At 50.9% G+C, this 19,357-nt stretch overlaps 1 long non-coding RNA gene across 2 annotated transcripts; it reads left to right on the forward strand.

Moving 5' to 3' along the window:
• Window positions 1–2,145: 2,145 nt before the first annotated feature.
• Window positions 2,146–18,149, forward strand: LOC118601061. Of its 2 annotated transcripts, XR_004950174.1 has the most exons (4): window positions 2,146–2,448; window positions 7,466–8,344; window positions 8,964–9,311; window positions 12,031–18,149. It is a non-coding gene; the product is annotated as an uncharacterized LOC118601061 (long non-coding RNA). The 2 variants fall into 2 exon arrangements; XR_004950168.1 differs by lacking the exon at window positions 12,031–18,149 and having other exon boundaries at window positions 8,964–10,808.
• The last annotated feature ends 1,208 nt before the right edge of the window (window positions 18,150–19,357 follow it).

Genomic DNA, 19,357 nt, shown 5'->3' on the forward strand with positions numbered 1-19,357 from the left:
AGCTTGAAATACTTAATAGTTTTTGAATAAGGGCCCTACGAATTATGTAGCCAGCTCTGCCACTGGCTGAGGCTTTCTGTGGGTGAGATTGGCAAAGCCTCGCCCACCCTCAGCCTGCCTGCCACTCACACCACTGCCAGCTCGGCCTCCTGCCCCGGGCTGGCCCAGGCCACTGAGATGTGGGCAGCTGTGGTTTCCCGGCGCCCACAGAGCGGCCGCAGTGTTTGAAGATGCACTTCAGCGGTGTCCTCAGACTGTGTTCCTCCTGTTGCCCAGCCTGTGGTTGCCCGCCTGCTGCCACCCAGGCCACGAAAAACCGGGAAGCGGGGCCCTCGGCCTGCACTCAGCTTCTGGTTCCGAGCCCACGTATGGACAGCCCAGCCCCACCCTCATGGGCACCAGCCGTAAACTCTCTCAGCCTCAGTTGCCTTTGCTGTAAAACAAGGATTAAGACGTCTGCCCTGCAGCATTAGTGGGAGAATCCTGGCAATAAGAAGGCTCTGGTAAGCAGCCTGGCATAGAGTAGGGGCCTGGAGAGCATGTAGTTTCAGCTGCTCATCAGTTCAGCATTTACTGAGCATCATTAAAAGCCGAGCCAGCGAAAGCTAGTCCCTACTGAAGTAGCTCACACTCTAAGTGGGGTGTGGGGGAGGGGGGTTGCTGGAGGCAGAAGTGTAAGTTGCTTAGCTGGGATGCAGACAGAATACTGGCGTGCGAACTCGAATGTTAAGGTAACTGAGTTCCAAGGAGGGGCTGTGACTCCCGTACACTGGGACTTGGGAGTCCTGTTCCTCTACCACCAGACACCCCTCAGCGACAGGCTTTGCCAGGTTCCTGGTCGTACAGAAGGGATTTCAGTCGTGCTACTCTGCAGCTGTGTGATGTGTGAACAGGTCGTGTCCCGGGATCCATCTTCTAGAGAGGTCGTGGGCATCATCTATGCCTCTTCACATCCCTTGGGATCACTGAGTATTTATTAAGCACCTCTGTGTACCTAGCACCTGCAAAGTCTCAGTGTCCATCCTTGAGGCACACCACAACAGCTCCCAGGGGACATTTCCAAGTCAACAGCCTGTCTTTTTCCTCCTGGGAACAGTGATGAAGAGGCCAGAGTCTCTCCATTTTCATGCCCTATTGTCTTGGGCGCCACTGGGTAAGTCTGAGGCTCCACAGGAAAGTGATAGCTGGCTGCAGGCTCTTGGTGCTCATCACCCCTTCCAATTCTCAGACCCTCCTCCTGCTCAGGTTGTGGGGTAACTCATCTTCCAGAACCCAGGGAACTCCAAACAAGGTTTGGTAAGGACAGGCATGCCATGGGAATGGCTATTGGAAAGCAGAGTTGAAATAGGGTCCAGTGATACAGGGAAGTAGTGGTGGCTACTGAAGGGAATTTGAACAGGGCAAATGGTATAGCCAGTCATATTTAGAAGCTCGCCCTGCTTGGAGAAGGGGCTGCGGTGATAATAGTGGGCATAGGAAGGGCTGAGAAGAAACTGTAATAACGCAGACACCTGTCTGTGGGAGCCCAAGCTCTCAGGATGGGTGGGGAGGCCTCCGAAGAGATTTAGAGAGAGCTCTTCTCTCCCCACCAGCAGCAGCCCCAGGGCCTAGGAAGGTCCATCTTTCCCTCAGTTAATTTCTTGTCCAGCTGGTGGTACCCAGGGCTCGGAATGATTCAGCCTGGGAACCAGATAGTGAGTCTCATGTCTGCCCCAGGCTGCAAAATAGATTATTTTTATGTTAGCTGTCCCTTGTTAACTCATAATTGCAATCATGTAACATTTAATAGAAACACAAAACGATCTCCTGTCACTGCCCCACAATCAGTCATTAGCTAACGAGATGGAGTAACTCATAAAAAGAGCTGTTAAAAAAATTCCGGAGAAATGGAAAGCAGGAGGTGATGCAAGCCCTGGTTAACAAAGGCAGAGGGCTGGGGAGGCGTGAGCGTGAGCGGGTGTGAGCTGGTGTGAGCGGAATAACCCAGCCCTGATAAGCCACAAAGCAGAGCCAGCAGCTGCTCCCTCCTCCCTCTGCCGCCTGAGTCAGAGAAGCCGGGATGTGTTCAAAATCGAGCAATGTAATTAGCAGGTTGCATCATGCCCCTCGATTATAAATTACAATGGGCACAAAGAAAGTGGACAGAGGAGCAGGGATTAGCTGGGTAATTCAATCCCGGTGACCGGGAGGGGGCGCAGGGCCAGGAGCTGCCACCTGGCCACTCAAGACCCTAGTAGCCCCTGCCTACCATGTCACGGGGCAGTGACAAGGCCTGCTCACTGCCTGCTTTGTGTGGCCTGGGATAATGATTTACAAACTTGAGGAATCAGGAGGTGCGAAAAGAAGATGACCCTCTTAACCCAGCCATTGTCTACCTGCTGCCGGAATACCCAGCCCCCCACAGCCCAGTGCACCTGTGCACACGGATGCTTTTTGAGGATGGTCCAGGTGAGGATCCCTCATGGGGCTCCGGGCCGATAAGATCTAAAAGGGCTGGGAGGGTGGAGGAAGTTGGAGGCACGGTCAGGGATGACTGAGGCTCAGCAAACAGAGATGGACTGCAGTGATCCTCTGAGGCTTCTCTCTGCTGATGGGGTGGGGGAGGGGGGGACACACATAGGATCAGAGGTTGATGACAGAGCCAGCTCTGTCCCAGGGCTGGGGAACTGGGATCAACAACAGGCTTTGCCACCAGCAGGCTGTAGGAGGCTGAGCGAGCCGTTTCTCCTCTCCAAGCTTCGGTCTCGACACTGTAACACACCTGCTGGCTCTAGGACCACGGCAGGCCATTTCCTATCTTCATGCCTCGGTTTTCGCACCAGGCCTTACCATAACCTGGCTGTGTGACCTGAGACCTCGGTGTCTCTATTTACAATGAGGGATGTGATCCAGACAATTTTTAAAGTTCAGCTCGGACCTTCTCTGGGTCCAGGATGAACCGTTTTGCCAAAAGCTAACCAACCGGCCAGCTAACCTATACCTTGGAGACCAGGGAGCCGAAACTGGTGGCTCTGCAATCCGAGCCGAGTGAGGCAGAGGGAAGTCACAGCATAGGCACGCAGCAGGCTTGGGCAAAGCAAGGCAGTGGCGGCACATGACCCCTGCCCATGGAGACACACCCTTTACTTCCTCCTGGTGGCAAAGATTTAGCCTGTCCGCCTGGCCTTTGCAAACAGCCTTCACTCCACAATGTTTTCTTAACAGCCCTATTCTTGCACACAGGAAACAATCCCATTAACTTTATTATCTCTGCAGAGGAAGGACAAGGATATAGATTTGCCCTTAAGTTCAATGAACTCAGCACTCTCTTGAAAGGAAACCACAGAGCTGAGGAACTGACTGCTCTATGGGAAACTTTCTCTGAATAAGGCCCAGCCCCAGCAGAGTTTCATTCTGAGTTCAGGGAGGGAGATCACAGCTGCCCCCTGAATGTGGCACTCAGCTATTCCGGAACCTCCATGTCTTCTCTCCAGGCCTCAGTGTCCTTGATTCTAAACTGATGGAAAGGAATATGTACTGTCAGCGAGTAGGTGGAGACTGGGCTGGCATCCCAGCAAGCATTACCCTCACTCAGACTCCAGCATCACTCCTGGACTGTCATACAAGCCTCCAGTCTCAGCCCTCAGATCCCTCTGCCACTCTGCAGCCGTAGGACCTTGCCGAAGTGTGTGATTGATCACACACTCTGCCCTTTCTTAAGGCACCAAAGTCACCCACTTCCTCGAAGTCCCAGCTCTGGGCCTACCTTCCGCTCCAGCCACTTCCCTCTGTGCTGAACCCAAGTTACCCAAGTCCTCGGTTCCTTCCCAGCATATCGCAGGCTATTTCACACCACACCTCTGTGCAGGCCGTTCCGCTGCTGGGTTCACCCTTTCCCTTATTTGATAGCCACTTTTGATTCAGGCTCTAACACTCCACTCTGGTATCACCTTCTTCCAGGAGCCCTCCTCCATGCGCCCCTTCTGTGCTCCCCAACTTGAGCAAAAATCTACCTTAGCAAGTGTGAAGCCATATTGAAAAGCCTTGTCTGCTCTGTGTCCCCACTAGACTGTGAGCTCCTTCGGGAGGCATTGGCCATCCCATACGTGCACACAGTCAGCACTCAGAAATGTCTTCCTTGGTGAATTGCTGCCTTTTTTCACAATGCAGCTTGAGGCCTGGGGCTGGGGAGTGAATTCTGGAAAACTTCTTCATTTATTTATTCATTTACTCATTTGTGTAATATGAATACAAGAAGTGAGGCCGGAGAAGGAGAACATGACCACACCTATCAGCTTGAACACTCCCTAGAAGCTCCTGACCCCAGGGCAAAATGTCCCTGAAGCAGCCCACTAGGATGGGCAGGGGCAATGGGGCCTGCCCCTGATTGGCAGTAATCTCCCAGCTCCCTCAGTCTACAGAAGCAGGTGTGAGGAGATGGTGACAGGAAGGGGGTCATCTGGAGGCATCTTCCCGCCTGTCAGGAGATCCCAGCACGTCCTTCTGTTGATGAGGCAACTGTCCTTGTGTCTGCATTGCCTAGGCAGGGGACCACTCTGCTCCCATGTCAGGATGACATTAGATGCCTAAGTTGTGACCTCACTCAGGCATCTGTCCTTGGGTCCTGTCTGCTTCTGAGCTGAGAGCTAAAGTATCAGCAGAGACATAGTACCTGGATACCTTTCCTGATGACTGCAAATCACAGAACAAGTATGGCATTCCCACTCGATCGGACAGAAAAGTGAGACTCAGAGAGGTGAACACACCTATTAGAGGTCACACAGCTCGTGTGAACCAACTTCAGCCTGTGAAATGCATCCTTTCCTTCTTTCTCCAACCTTGGGGGTTGAGCTATGCCCCATAGCTGGTCTTTACCACATCCAATGTAGGTAGAGATGTGAATGACAATAATAATTACATGTATTAGATACCAACTACGTATCTTGCATAGTTTTAAGTACTTTATTTTTATTCATTCAATTCATATTTATTAAGTGCCTGACACTATTCTAGATGCTGGGGATATGGCAGTAAGCAAGACAAAGTCCCTGCCCTCGGGGAGCTTACATTCTAGTGGAGAGACAGAATAACTGAGAAGTGAGTAAATAAAAAATAGTCCAGGTGGTGAAAGTAAATCAGGAGAAGGGGTGATCAGGGAAGGCTTTTGATTTGGTGACACTGGAACTATCTGGGGGGCATAAGTGCTAGGTAGTTTTTTATATGGGACGCCTTAGACTCTGTTTGGAGTTTTAGCTTCCTCATCCACAGAACAAGGATGATACTGTTATCTCCTGGGCCCGGTGGAGAATAGGAGGAGGGCATGGCAAATGGAGAAACTCGACGCAGGAAACCGAAGATTAAAGAACCTGGGTGAGACCCAGGTTCATCGCCAAAACTTCTGTCCTTCCCACTGTGTCCAGCTGCCTCCTTACTCTTGTCCCTGTATCTAGCATGGGTTTTTCTTTTTCTGTTCTGTTTCGTTTTTATTCTAAGCCCACAAATGAGACAGGGCCAGACTGAAATGAAGCCCATGGACCCTCCCTTCTAGTTGCAAATCCCCAGGGGCCTTTGGGAGGAAAGAACTGGTACTGTATGCCTGTGGGAGTGATATGGATTCCTCAGCATTTTCTCTATGTGCACGTGTGTGTGCGTGTATGTGTGTGTGCACGCGCACAGATTTAGGGGATAGTCTATGGTGCCCTTCCTCTCAGGATGGGTGCTAGATGCTTCTGAAGGCCTCATAGGGGTCCACTTTCTCTGAGAACCTGGCTCTTTGCTCTGTAGTCTGAAAGCCTCTGCCGTTCCTAATATAGCCGTGTGGGTGCTCTGGCCACCCACACAGTGCTGTGGCCTTGGACAGACAGACGTCCAGGTGTCAAGAAGCTGGGCTTGACCTGGGAGCAGCTGGCTCCTGTGGGGACACCTTACCCAGGCCCCCAGGACGAGGCTGCTCAGGCCTAACAAGGAAAGTGGACCAAGGGTAGGCTCAAGCCTTGGGTCCCTATGTCTGCAGCTGCTCCTGGGACCACCCCATGTGATGGTGGCTACTGAGGCCCTGAGAGACCTGGGGGGCCTGAGGAGGTAGTATTTTCTCAGCAGGATTTGTGTATATGTGTGTGTGTGTGTGCGAGCGTGTGTGAGTGAGTGTTTAACAAGGAGTGGGGCCTGCTTGACTTCTGAGCCTGGAATTTATACAGCCTCTCGTTGGAGGCTGCAGTTTATCTTGAGTGAAAGAATAATAAACTCAGTTGACAGGATGATGTATTCAAAGCATCTTCCTGTCACAGCACAGAGACCTGCGCGCTGTTAGGATGTCTGGCATGGTGGGGACTGTTATCGAGTGTTTAGGCCCCACGGATTGTCAACAAGCATTGTTTGCAGGTTTGGGGCCAGGCAGAGATGGGCCGGGCTGGGATGGGAGTAGGGTGGGGGTCTGGCCGCACAGGCGGTGAAAGAACGGCCGCCCAGATGGGGTCAAAGAGGCAGCTGCCTTTGATGGAAGCTCAGAAGCCAGACCCCGACTCCCTGGTCTGATGTTCCCTTCCTGCCTTGAAGACAGTTCTTTTGACTGACCTCCACACTGGTCCCAGCCCAGGTCCAGAGGTAAATGGCCAGACTCAGGCCTCATGGCACTCCGCAGGATTGGGAAAACCTCTTCCCACCCCTTGACTTCTCATTTTTTCCTTAAGCAAAATAAACAAACAAACAAACAAATAAATAAATCGGCATTAAACCTGGGCTCACTCATAAGAAGGCTCTCACCCCAGTTGCCTGACCCTCCTCTGGGCAGCCCTGGGCCAGTCCTTTGACCTCTCGGAACCTTCTTCCTGCCCTGGGAGGGAGGGGAATCCCAATGCTTGTCCCATCTATTTTACAAATGAAATTGTTGCCAAGTGTTAAAGACGTCTCATGGGGATGAAGTAAGATGAGGATTAGGCAAACACTTTGAACGCTTGGAAGCAGAAGACAAATTCAAATTATTTTTTTTCAAAGCCCCCTAAACTTCAGTCAGGAGCACCTTGCCTTCTGCCTCAGCCAATGTGCTTCTCCCTCAATCTCCACTATTAGGAAGTCCTTTCTTGTACTTAACCTCCAGTTTTTCATTTCGGTTTTAACTGTTGCTTTGGAACACTTCACACATGGGTTCCAGGTCTTATTCTCTCTTAGGAAACCTCCTCTTTTCTGGCTTAATGGTCCCTCCCTATTCATTCCCTGCTTCCAGGCTGAGGGCTTTACCTGAAGCAGCTCCAAGACTCCACTTCCTATAGGAGTGAGTCCTTTACTCCTGCCCCCAGAAAACATGGCGGGGGGTGGGGATTGGGGGTCTCTTGGACCCCACAGAGGGCTACAGGGACAGCAGCAAGGACAGGGAGGGAAGGGAAGCCCCACATACCGAGTATTTGACCAAGCAGCTGGCTCCATTCCAGGAGTCAGTTTGGAATCTTATTTAATCCTCTTAACAGCTGGTATCAACCCCATTTTACAGATGCAAAAACTAAGCCTGGAGATGATTCTGTTTTTTGCTCGCTGGCAGACGGCAGGAGGAAGACTCAAGCCCAGAAAGTCTGGCTGGCTCCAGAGCTACACTTGACCTGGCAAACTCAAAGGAAGGCAGGAAAAAGTCACCCAGAGGCTGTGGGGCTGACTCAAACAGCTGGTCAAGGCCACAGGAAGAACGATGGAGGGTCAAGACTGTAGGGGTGAGGCTGGAGTGAGGACTGGTATGGGAACAAAGGCCTACAGGCTGGAGCAGATCCCAGGGGAGACATTGGGAGAGGAGCTCCGGTCTGAACACAGGACACGTGTGTCCTGGACTGAGGACAGTGACACTGTACAACAAGCAACAGTCTCCTCAGATCCCCGATGGTAATCAGCGTTCGCTCATTCATTCACTGGTTCATCCCTTCACTTGACCTTTATTTGCCCAGGGAGTCCAGCCCCTCAGAGTCTAATGAGAAAAACAGACATGTCAGCAGGTCAGGGATCCCTGAGGTCCCCATTCACTCATCGGTCCAGCCCACGTGTAGTGAGTGCCAAACTCTCAGTTCTACAGAAGAGCGAGCCTGTCCTCACCCTCCAGGTACTCTGACAAGGGGAGAGGGAGCAGACAGACACTTATAAACTGCATGTGTGTGTGTTCGTTGAATCAAGCAACATTTGAGAGCCCTCCATTGAAGACGCCAGAGCAGGGCAACGACCAAGGCACATGCCTGCACATGGCGAGCTCAGACCAGTTGAGGACATGAGGAAAGAGCACAGACACTTCAGCTCCAATGCACAGGCAGCTGTGGAAAAAACTGAGCAAGAAGCAGAAGGGAGATGGGGCGGTCCCAGAGGAAGCGACCCTGCATTTGAACTTACATTTGTATGTTCACTTATTCCATCATTTATCTGTTATTGTGCATCTGTTGCATGCTGAGTGTTTCTGGAAACAACAGGAGAACCCACGAAGGAGGCCATCTTTTCAATGGACAGACCCCTCTCTTTGCCCTCTTGGGGGGACAAAACAAACTTGGAGTGGAGACTGCAGTCCTGGGGGATGGGCAGTCACAGACCCTTCCCAGCCGTTTAGAGGGGGACATTGGTTAGGAGATGGAAAGCATTTAGCAGTACAGCCTGGTGCAGGTAGAGGAACTCTAGGCTCTGTGGGATGCTGCATCTGGGCCATACTGTGCTCTAGCCCTGGCCCCTGAGTGATCTGGAGCCCAGGCCACATGATGCAAGATGGGGAGGGAGTGAAGGAATTTGGACTCTGATAGAGCAGGAAGACCCAAGCTCTGTGCAAGAACTTATCTGTAAATCCCTGGGTCCCATTCATTTGAAGAGAGCCTCATTGTCAGGACTTTCTGGAGTCCTTATTTGCATTTGTCCTACTCACCCTATGGTGTATTTGCATGCTTATTTTGCATATGTTTACATAAAGCATGCTCCTATCCATATTCGTTTCAGGCATTTTGATTTATGTCATTGCTCCCCTCCCCCAGGTGGCTGTCCTGATGTCTTTTGCTCCCCCTTCTGGAAGGGAAGACAGGGAAGGGACCATACCCAGCTACGGACAATCCCAGTGTTTCTGTGGCATCGCCTGGTGAAGGCTGAGAGTGATTTTCCTGAGAGCTAATCTGCCTGCCTGGCCATGTTGTGCTCCTGCTGAAATTGCTGTAAGCTTGACAGGTCCCCGAAGACTTGTAAGCTGAGCTGCGTCCTCAATGCTCTTGCTGGGCCTAGGGGAGCACCAAGCCAGAATGAGAACCGCCTGTGAACTGTCGATCCAAAGGCAGCTAATGGAGTGATGAGTGAGCATCGCCTGGAAGTCTGGGGGCCAGCCATCCCATGTGAGTTGCCTTGGCTGACCAGAGGGTTGGGGTCCTAGATAGGGCCCGGCTGCAGCTGCAGCTGCAGGCCTGCAGAGTATGCCCCCAGCATCCACACACGCACAAATATATGCACACACACAAGTATATGCACAGACAGAGCAGAGTGGAAATTTGACTTTGCAGTTCTTACGCAGTCTGGAGCAGGGAAGAGAATTGAGAATTCTCAAGTGCTGTGTGACCCCAGGGAGGCCCTTCCCCCTCCCTCGAGCTTCAGTTTTCCTTCTGTACCATAAGAGTCTTCCCAGTGTTGGCTTTTGCAAATGCATGCAGGCAACCCCCCACTCATCATCTGGGCCCCAGAGGAGATCCTTCTGTTATGAAAAGGCCAAGGCCAACACCGCCATCCTGCCATCCCGAGGCTCATACTCTTCCTCCCCTGGAAGCCTTCCTCTGGCCTCTAGGTCACGAGCTTCGGTGAGCTCCCAGTGGACGTGCGTATTGCCAGTCAGCTCACATTCATTATGGTGTGACCAGGGAGGAACCAAGAAGCTGCTGGGAATTTAGCCCCCTCCCACATTGCACCCCCACCATCTCCGTCTTAATGAGCTTCTACTGGAGATACTCCCATGTCAGGGCACAGGAATGTTCCCGCTGGGGTAGAGACTGACAGGAAAGCTGGGGGGCTGCCTCAGAAGGCCTCTTGCCCACCAGCTTTAATCACGCAACTCCCCCACCTCCCCACTACACACATCCTGGGCCATGCAGTGCTCAGCTTGTCACCGACAGGCTTTGCTAAATGAGGTGGCTTGATTGCCCCTTATCACAGAGGCTTATCTCCTGTGGTCACTCGCCTGCCAGACTCCAGAGAGCCACTGGCAGGCCTCTCTCAACTTCTTGATTCCCCAGCCCTGACTCTCCCCCTGCCCCAAGGGGACACTGGTTTCCATTGACCCTCCCTCTTGGTCAGTCAGGCTGGGGATAAAAAGGGATAGAGGGAACTAAGGGAGGATAGCTTTTTCCCACTGCCCTTGACCTGACAGCTTCACACACACTCTAACTCACGCATTGTGTGATACGGATTTGGGGGGCCCAGCCCAGCCCATTTGTGGTGCAGTTTTATGACCTACTCCCTAAGATTAGGGGTTTCCTAGAGCAGAGGCTGTGTTTCCCTCTCAGATTGGGGCTCCCTGAGGATAGGGATGTGTCTCCACTTCAGTGGCTCTTTCCCTATCATCCAGATTGATGTGCTCACAATACAGTCTCACCTGCTCCATGGGTCAGGGATCAGCACTCAGAGTCTAGACTAGGCCTTCCATTGCATAAGGATTATAACCCCTAGAGCTCTCCCTGATGGCAGGAGAGAAGAAGGGGCCTGAGCAGAGGCCATGGGGTACCTCTGAGGGAAACAGGGCATCACCTGTGAGGCTCTATACACAGTTGAAATAGGAGGCCGGGGAATGGACATGATGATCCTTTTATAGACTCTGGGTCAATAAAACCTTTTATAGATTCTCAGTGTTCAGCGCAGGATGACACTGTGGTGGGGTGAGTTGCTTATACATATATTTTTTTAAATCTGGGGAATGAGTTGTTAATAAAGACAGAATGAAAAAAGAAGGAAAGACGGAGGGTAAGAGGAATGGAGGGAGGGAGGGAAAGAAAGAGCAGGGAAGGGAAAGGAAGGGAAGGGAAGAAGAGAAGAGAAAGAAGAGGAGAGAAGAAATGAGAGGAGGGGAGAGGAGAAGAGAGAAGACTCGTAAACTTTTCCTCTTTTAAGTCTCCCATAGGAAAGTTTATTTGTTTAAAATCCTCTTATCTCCAACACTTGTTTCTTTACTGGTTGAAGGGTCTGTGGAGCGAGGCTGGTTTTTCTCCCAGTGACAATAGAATTTCAAACTCCATAAACGACCCATGGTGCCTGGGCAGAGGAGGAAGATGGGTTTAAGCTGAAGGCCCTCGATGCCTCTTGCTGCCCTTTTTCTATCTATCCTCATCTCGGGGGCAGCCTTCAGCCAGACCCAGAGCCCTGCGACATAGGACAGGGGCTGTCCTGCCTCTGTGGTAGGCTCCAACCAATCAGCCTCTCCCCACCTCTCCTCCCTGCCCCCTTAGACCTGGCTTGGCTTCTTCCCTTGAGAACCTCCCCTGATGCCAGCCCGGCAAGAGATCTCCCAGCCTTTGCTTGGGCTGTCCTCCCCACCTCCGTGGGGCCCTCTCTCCAGGGGCTGCCTCTTCCAGGAAGTATCTCTTGATGCCCTACTCTCCCTAGTCCACTTGTTCATGTGTTCATTCTTTCATAATATTTTTGAGTCCCTGAGCTGTGACAGGGGTAAAAGATAAAGAGCATGGGAAGCTCAGAGTCCAGGGGAGGAAATCGAATGTCAACAGACAGTAAAAGCCCTTTATGGTGAGTTTCAGTTTACTTCAGTCTATAACAATAATACCTGGTATCAACTGAGGGCTTACTATGTGCTAGACATTATTCTAAATATTATACATTGAGAAACTCATTTAATTCTGGAAACAGCTGTATCTGGTGGGACTATCAGCCTCCCTAGTTCACAGAGGTCCTATTTGCCCACAGTCTCAGCTCATGAGGGTCAGACCTGAATGCAAACCCAGGCAGTTCCAGCCAGAGACCAAGCTCTCAAACCCAGTGCCCTTGACTGCTTACCTCACAGCAACGAGGAATGTTTCTACATACCCTCAAGCCTACCCTCTGCCCTTCATTCTCTAGGAGTGTTCTGTGACAGTCCTGTTGTGGACCCAGCTTCTTGCCCAAAGCCAAGTCAGTCATCGTTGAGAGAAATGACTTGCGTTTGGTCCTGCCTGCTCCAGCTCTCCTGAGCCTTGGCCTGCTCTCTGTGGCCCATCTCTCTCGGGGGACTGGGCATCTCCCAAGCCAGACTGTCAGCTCCTGGCAGGCAGAAATCTCCTCAGCACCTGGTCCAGTGCGGGCCCAACACAAGACTCCCTGAGCTGGCCAAGGAGGCCAGTCTTCCGACCAGGAAGAGAGGGTCAATGCTGAGAGTTGGCAGGGTGACAACATTGAGGGTGGCCAGGGCAGGGCTCTGCTCATAATGACTCCGAGGAAAGCGCTCATTCCCAAATGGCCTCCCCACTCTCCTGACCCCTGAGGAAGCTTGTCTCAGGAGGTAAATATCCCACTGGTCTGCCTCAAGCTTCAGTTTCCTCAAGGCCCAGAAAGGCTGGTAAGAAACAGCCCTTATCTCAGGGATCGTTTGGGGATTTGGCCCCTGATGGGGAAACCCCTCGAAGCTCAAGTTCTGCCTCTCCCCATGGGTCCTAAGCAGACTTGGTGGTGTTGGAGATGTCCCAGCTCTGAGGCATAGGAAGGGAAAGAAAGGGGGAAAAGAAACCAAATACAAAGAAAGAAAGGAATTGAGAGCAAAAGTGGTGCATTAGCTCATCAGTTTGTATTGAGCACCTACTGTGTGCCTGGCACCGTGCTGGCCCTGGGTGTTCAATGTAGAGATGGAAGCCCTGGCCTTCCAGGAGATCTCGAAGCTGGCTATAGCTAGTGGTAATCTGTGGGTCCCAAAATCCAGATGGAGAAGGGAGAGACTAGGGTGGTATGACCTGCCCCTGAGTCAGCTCAGTTCACCCCCCACAGAGGCAGGGACAGGTGACAAGGTTTATGTCCAAGGCCCTAGGCCCCTAATGTCCTCCCCTCCTGGCCCAGGGTAATGGGGGCCCCAACCCTAGCCCCTGTGGTTGGACTCAGCTCCTAACTGAAGTTAACTAGGGAGGAGGTGCTATACAGTGGTCAGTTCAGGTCTGACTCAGAGATGACAGCCTGACCCCCACGCAGCAAGACTAGCAGTGTTCCTTGGGCACTAGTTTTATTCTTCACTGTGTGGGGACAGAAGACAAAGGCTGCTTCACCATGGAGTCTCCTCACACCTCATGAAGCTCCCTCACCAGCCTAGAAACCCTTCTAGGGCAGATAGAAAAAGGAGAATCTCTCAGAGCGGATGCCAGAGCCAATGGCCTCCCCTGCCCTGGGCCAAGCAGCCTGAAGAGAAAGGGGTAGAACTGGGAGACGCTGGGACCAGTCACGGCGAGGCCTTCTCAGACCAGGCCCTCCTGTCTCCCTGGCTGCCAAAGTCTGTAACAGGGCTCTTCTTCAGGCTCGCAGCCCAAGTCCTGAGTGCATGTGCATGTGGGCACTTGCATGCTGCATGTGTGCCTGCCACTTCGCATGTGCGTGCACACACGCATGAGTATGTGCATGCTCGCTTGTGCAGGCTTATAAATGCAGAAGCCCTGGGACCTCGAGGACTCGGCCTCCTCTTACTTACAAATACACAAGGCCGCTGGCTGACCTCAAGCCTCAGTTTCCTCAAGGCGCAAAGAGGCTGATGAGAAACAGAACTAAGTGAGCTGCCCTTGGATGTATGTGGCCCTAGTGAGGGAACCTATTGGTCTTAGGGTTTGCCCCTCTCCTGAGCTCCAAGTGGCCTCAGTCCTCTCTGGGTCTTCCCTGACATGGATGCAGAGAAGTGATTCAGGAGGCCAGGGCTGCCAGGCTGGCCTGAGGTGAGGCTGGCGAACTCCTCTGTCGGGGATGCTGCCCACCTGCCTGCCTGCCCTCTCACCACTGCCGTGCCTCTGGAGGGATTCCAGAGACACTGAGTGCTCCTCAGTGGATGAGAGGGGCCAGTGGCTGAGAGGAACTCTCCTCCCCTCAAGGACACGGGACTCCCCTGTCCCAGCATCCTCGAGGGTGCACTGGGAGAGGGTAAGAAGGCAGAGGGTTCTGGTAGGTCTGGGTTTCTCAACGTCAGACCACAGATCTCCTGCATCAAAGTCCTACGTGAGGTGGTGGTAGGGGGTCCACTGGAAATGCAGACTCCAGGGATTGGCCCCACCTCCAAGAAGTCCTGACTCATCAGGCCCTGGGTGGGTTAGGAAATCTGCATTTGTAACAAGTGCCCCAGGTGACTCAGGTGGCACAAATGTAAAGTGTAATGTTTCAGAGATCACATTTTAGAGACCCGAATGTAAATCTCCACTCAATTTCTCTCCATCCTTACAGTGGGGGTAATAATATGACTTCGTAGAAATAACGTCATATCCTAATACTCGACACATGGCAGAGACAGTAACAGCAATAATAATAATGACGGTGGCTGACCTCAGCCTACCGCCGGCTGTGCACCAAGTCCTCTCTGCCATTACACGACTCACACACAGAGGGCAAAGTTGGGGTACTGGGCACAGAGCCCTGTTAGCCCCTCTCTCGTAAATGGCAGACCAGAAGTTTCCCTCCTCTGGGTATGCAGTGGGCTCTGGGTGTGGCCCCACAGCTGCCCCATCCACCTAAACCTGCTAGCACTTCCAGAAGCCCCTGCTCTCTTAGGAAATGCAGTCCAGAGCCCCTAGGAGCCAGACCTGGTTTCCTCCAGGCTAATTGGCTAATCGCTGGCTGCCTTGATAGCAGAGGTCTAGACATGACTACTGGGGCCAGGTCCTCACTCTGCCCATCTCTCTGACCAGCTCCGAGCAGAGAAGGATTAACAAGCAAGCTGGGCTTGCTCACCTAATTCTTTATCAATGCCCTGGCTTCTGGCAAGAGACGGCAGACAGTTCCTTTCCCAGGCAAAGAACCCTGGGAGGCCTCTGGATGGGAGGAGGGAGGGAAATAGGTATAGCTTTCCTTCCATCCCTATGGTTCAGCCTCACCCACCCCTTCCTTCCCAGGGAGCACAGATACTGGAACCATCTCAGCTCACCCTGAGCCTCTGTGGGAGTGGGCCCCCCAAACCTTACTTTTCAGACAGGAAAACCTCAATAAGGGCTTGTGGCTGACCCAATCGTTAAATGAGACGGAGCCCGCTCTGAACTCAGGTCTCCAGACACTCAGCTCTGGTGCACTTAGACCTCATGTCTTGGCAGTGGGACAAAGGCGGAGAAAGAGTTCCATGGGGCCCCGGACGGAGCAGTCAGGGAACACAGGCTGCAGAGCATGGGCCCCACCGGGGAGAGGAAGCGAGCGGGGGACAAGGTAAGAGGGAGCTGGCCACTCAGGGAGTTAACTTTGATGGGGAGGGATAGGTTGGGCCACAGGGGACGCCATTAACTCCAGCAAGGAGGCCACTGAGGAAAGACGGAGAAGTGAGGCCTCGGCCAAGAGAAGAGAAGGTATAGGTGAGTGGGCGCTAGGACTGTTCAAAGCCCCTACACGAGTCACTCCATTCATTAAATCTAATTATGGTAACAACCGCGTGAGAGCCATAATATGATTCCCATTTTACAGATGAGCAACCTGGAGTCCAGAAAGTCTCTAGAATTTGCCCAAGTCCACACAGTTGGCATGGACAGAGCAGTGAACAGCCTGCCCTCTCACCCAGCCCTGGAGGAGGTCCCAGGTCACTCCCCCAGGGCTGAGGAGAGGTGGAAATAAGCCTCCCTCTCCAACCTCCCACCCTCCCCCCAAGCTGCTGACTGCAGAACTCAACTAAGAATCCAAGTCTCAGCTCCCTAACCCCCACCAGCCCTCACTTCCCATGCTGTCTGACCCTGTGCCAGGAGCTGTTCAATCTCCTCAGACTCCAGGAGGCCTTCTGACAATCCCACCCCATTGCCTCAGCCGGACACCCAGAGCAGTCCTTGAACCTGCCAGGGTGCACGGCGCTGGGTCACTCGCATGGCTAAACTTGCAGGGCTGCATGATGCAGGGGTTAGCGTGGGCTCCAGACTCACACAGCTCTGGCTTTGAAACCTGTCTCCCAGCTGTGCATCACTGGGCCATCTTTGCCTCAGTTTCCTCATCTGTAAAGTGGGACTAATAATAGCACCTACTTAAAAGACAGTAAAAAAATTAAAGAGGTACTGCAGATGAAGGATTCACCCAGAGAGGGGTAAAATGAGGCTGGAAAATGGTGCATCTTCACCCACGTCATAGGGCATTCTCGTGGCAGAACCAGAACTTTAGAGCTGAGAGAAGAGGAATGAGGCCCGCGTTAGAGGTCGCCCCATACCAGGTGTCTGGATGCCTGGTTCAGCGCTCCTATTCCTTGGCCATGAAATTCCAGGGTCCCCATGGTTGTGAGTGCCCAGAGCCAGGCCCTGGGAAGGCTGGACAAGGACAGCTTCTCAGGCCAGGCTTTCTCTTACCTGCCCTTTCAGTACCCACACTCCCTCGGAGACTGTCTCCACCTGACCCCAGTGGTCTGTCTCGGGTGCGGAACTGTTTGCAACAGGAGCCTATTGTCCACTGGCCTGAGTGCACCTGTAGTGCCTTGTCCCAGCCTGGTGAGTCAGCTCTTGGCAGACCATGGGGCAACCACCCCACATCATCATAAACCTGAAAGAGAACCTTTCTTTTCACTTTTCTCCTCCTTCCTCTCTTGCTCTCCATAAAGTGGTCATCTCTGCAGGGCAGCAGGGAACAGCATTTTCTGCCAGCATTTCTTGAGTCTCCTTGGCCAGGAGACAGGGTGGGGCCTCAGAAACAAAGAGAATGCAGCCTAGGGCTGGCCAAAGCCTCTGATCTGCTCTAAGGTTGCCAGTGCCCCCAAACTCCCTGCTTCCAGTGGGGGTACTGAAGCCAGGCCAAGCACAGCAGTACCTTACTTGTCCAGAGTCCACATACTTTACAACCTCTACCATCTAGACTGAGATCTGAGATCAAAAGTTTTCTGAGCAGACTAAAGATGTTCCTGACAATTTTCTGACAAGAGTCTGACAATTAAACTTTAGAGCTTCACTCACTGATTTTTTTCCCCAACCTGAATCTGAGCCTATCTACTCTTACCTTACACACTATCCTAGCATGCTTGGTTATCTCATTTACATATGTATCAAAGGAATAAAAGCAGAATGGGGAAAAAACCATTGAGGATATTCTTATTAACAGCAAAAGGTATCAGGTGATGAAAACACAAACCAAAAAAGTAAACCCAAGAACTAAAAAAAACTAAAGCAATCTCCAGTTATTTGGGGGAGAGGCAAAGAAAATGACATACCCCAGTTCCTAGGGGCATCACTATGTTTCAATTACAGTAGGAGATATCCTTAATGGGGAGCCTGCGTATTCAGTGGAAAACTGGATTATGGTCATTCGCTGTTTAAGAAGATTTGAGACTATGTGATACATTTTTTTACAAGGAATTTCAAAGAACATGATTTCATACTTCTTTATGTTTTTGACATTTAAAGAATTAAGTAAATGAGAGTTAATAATGGCAGACTAAGTGATTTAGGCCAATGCCCCCACTGAGGACAACTAGAACAGCTGGAGAAAATATTTTAAAAATCTGCTCGAAGGCCTCAAGGAGCTAAGAAGATAGTGAAGCATTTCTGGGCTGTGACTAAGATCTAGAGAAGAAAGAATGGTATTTGGGGCCATTTTTTTTCCCCTCAGTGTGTTTGCCCGTTCAGGAGGGGTCTGCTTAGAGTCCGGGAAATAGCAATTCTTTCGTTCTGCCTTATAGGACTAAAAGGGCATGAGTTGAATTTCTGGGTTTATTAAGGAATGAGATTTAGTGAACCCTTTCTCTTTGAGGAAGCACCCCAAAAGTCTGTATTCTAGGAGGTAAGGATAAACCAGAAGTAGACAGCTCAGTTTCCAATCACTTGGTCCTTAAAATTAAAGTTGGTGATTCTGTATTATTAGTGACCCAAACATCTGGCAGACACACAAATGTGAATCCTCTCTGAAGAAACGTAGGCCTTGGATTATTTCTGCAAACAAGTCTGTAAGTAAAATTCCTAACACATATTTGAAAATATCTACAACATGAGGAGTCTGATAACATAATTTTCAAAACATTGGAAACAATAGACAATAAAAACAGACCCTTAAAGGCTGCATGTATTGGAGTGGAGTTATCAGCAAAAATTTAAAGTAACTGTGCTTGCTATGTTCCAGTAGATTATTGTAGTTGCTATTGCGCATAGCAAATTATCAGAACTTAGTGATATAAACAACAATTTTGTGTTCAGGAATTTGATTGTATGGGTCAGGAATTCAGGAAGGACTCAGTTGGGCAGTTCTCACTTGGGGTCTCTCATACAGTTGTTGTCAAATGTCAGCTACGGGTGGACATCAAGATAGCTCTCTTACATGGAGCCAGTTGGTGCTAGTCATTGGCTGGGAGCCTGACAAGTGTTGTTGACCAGAGCTCGCATGCGTGGCATTCTTGGGGCAGTTAGATATCTTACATGGGAGCTGGCTTCCTCCAGCGTGAGTGTCCCAAAAGAGCTAGGCCTTCTCTGCAGGGCCATCTCTGACCTAGCCTCACAAGTCATAAACATCACTTCTACGGAATTCTACTGGGCACAAAATGACTGACTAAGGCCAGCCCAGACTAAAGCCAGCCCAGATTTGAGGGGATTTTCCTCCCTACCTCTTCATGGGAAGAATGTTGAAAATTTTGTAGTCAAATTTCAAAACTTCCACAGAGATAAAAGAGTTAAGCTTCTATTACTGAGAAAATTGACATTCTCTTCTGGACAATGAGATATTACAGATTTTATCCAATTGAACTGTGTGTCACCTCCAGGAGGATCTCACAAGCCTGTCTGGGCCATGTCACATGAATATCTTCATAACACAAAACAAAGGACAGGACATCCAACAGAAAAAATGAGCAAAAAAATATGAATAGACAAGTCACAAAAAAGGAAATGCAATAGCCAAGTATATGAACAGACATGCATATTCACTAGTTATTAGAGAGATGTCTACTTCAAACAACAGTATAACTCTCTACACCCAACTGAATGGCCAAATTAGAATTGTGCGTTATAACCGATGCGGGAAGGAGAGACTCTTGTGTCCTGCAGGTGAGAAGATAAAGTAGTACAGGTGTACCTCGGAGATATTGTATGTTCAGTTCCGGACTACTGCAATAAAACGAGCATCATAATCAAAAGAGTCCTAATCTTTTTGCTGGCGGAGGGTCTTTAATTTGTAAAAAACAAAAACAAAAACAAAAAAACTGTGACATCTATGAAGCAAAAGAAAGTGAATTGCAATAAATATGGTATGCCTGTACATCGATTCTGAGAGCAGCAATCTGGCTATATTTAGTGAA

Source organism: Rousettus aegyptiacus, unplaced genomic scaffold (genome assembly GCF_014176215.1).
Source record: "Rousettus aegyptiacus isolate mRouAeg1 unplaced genomic scaffold, mRouAeg1.p scaffold_m13_p_1, whole genome shotgun sequence".
NCBI lineage: Eukaryota > Metazoa > Chordata > Mammalia > Chiroptera > Pteropodidae > Rousettus > Rousettus aegyptiacus.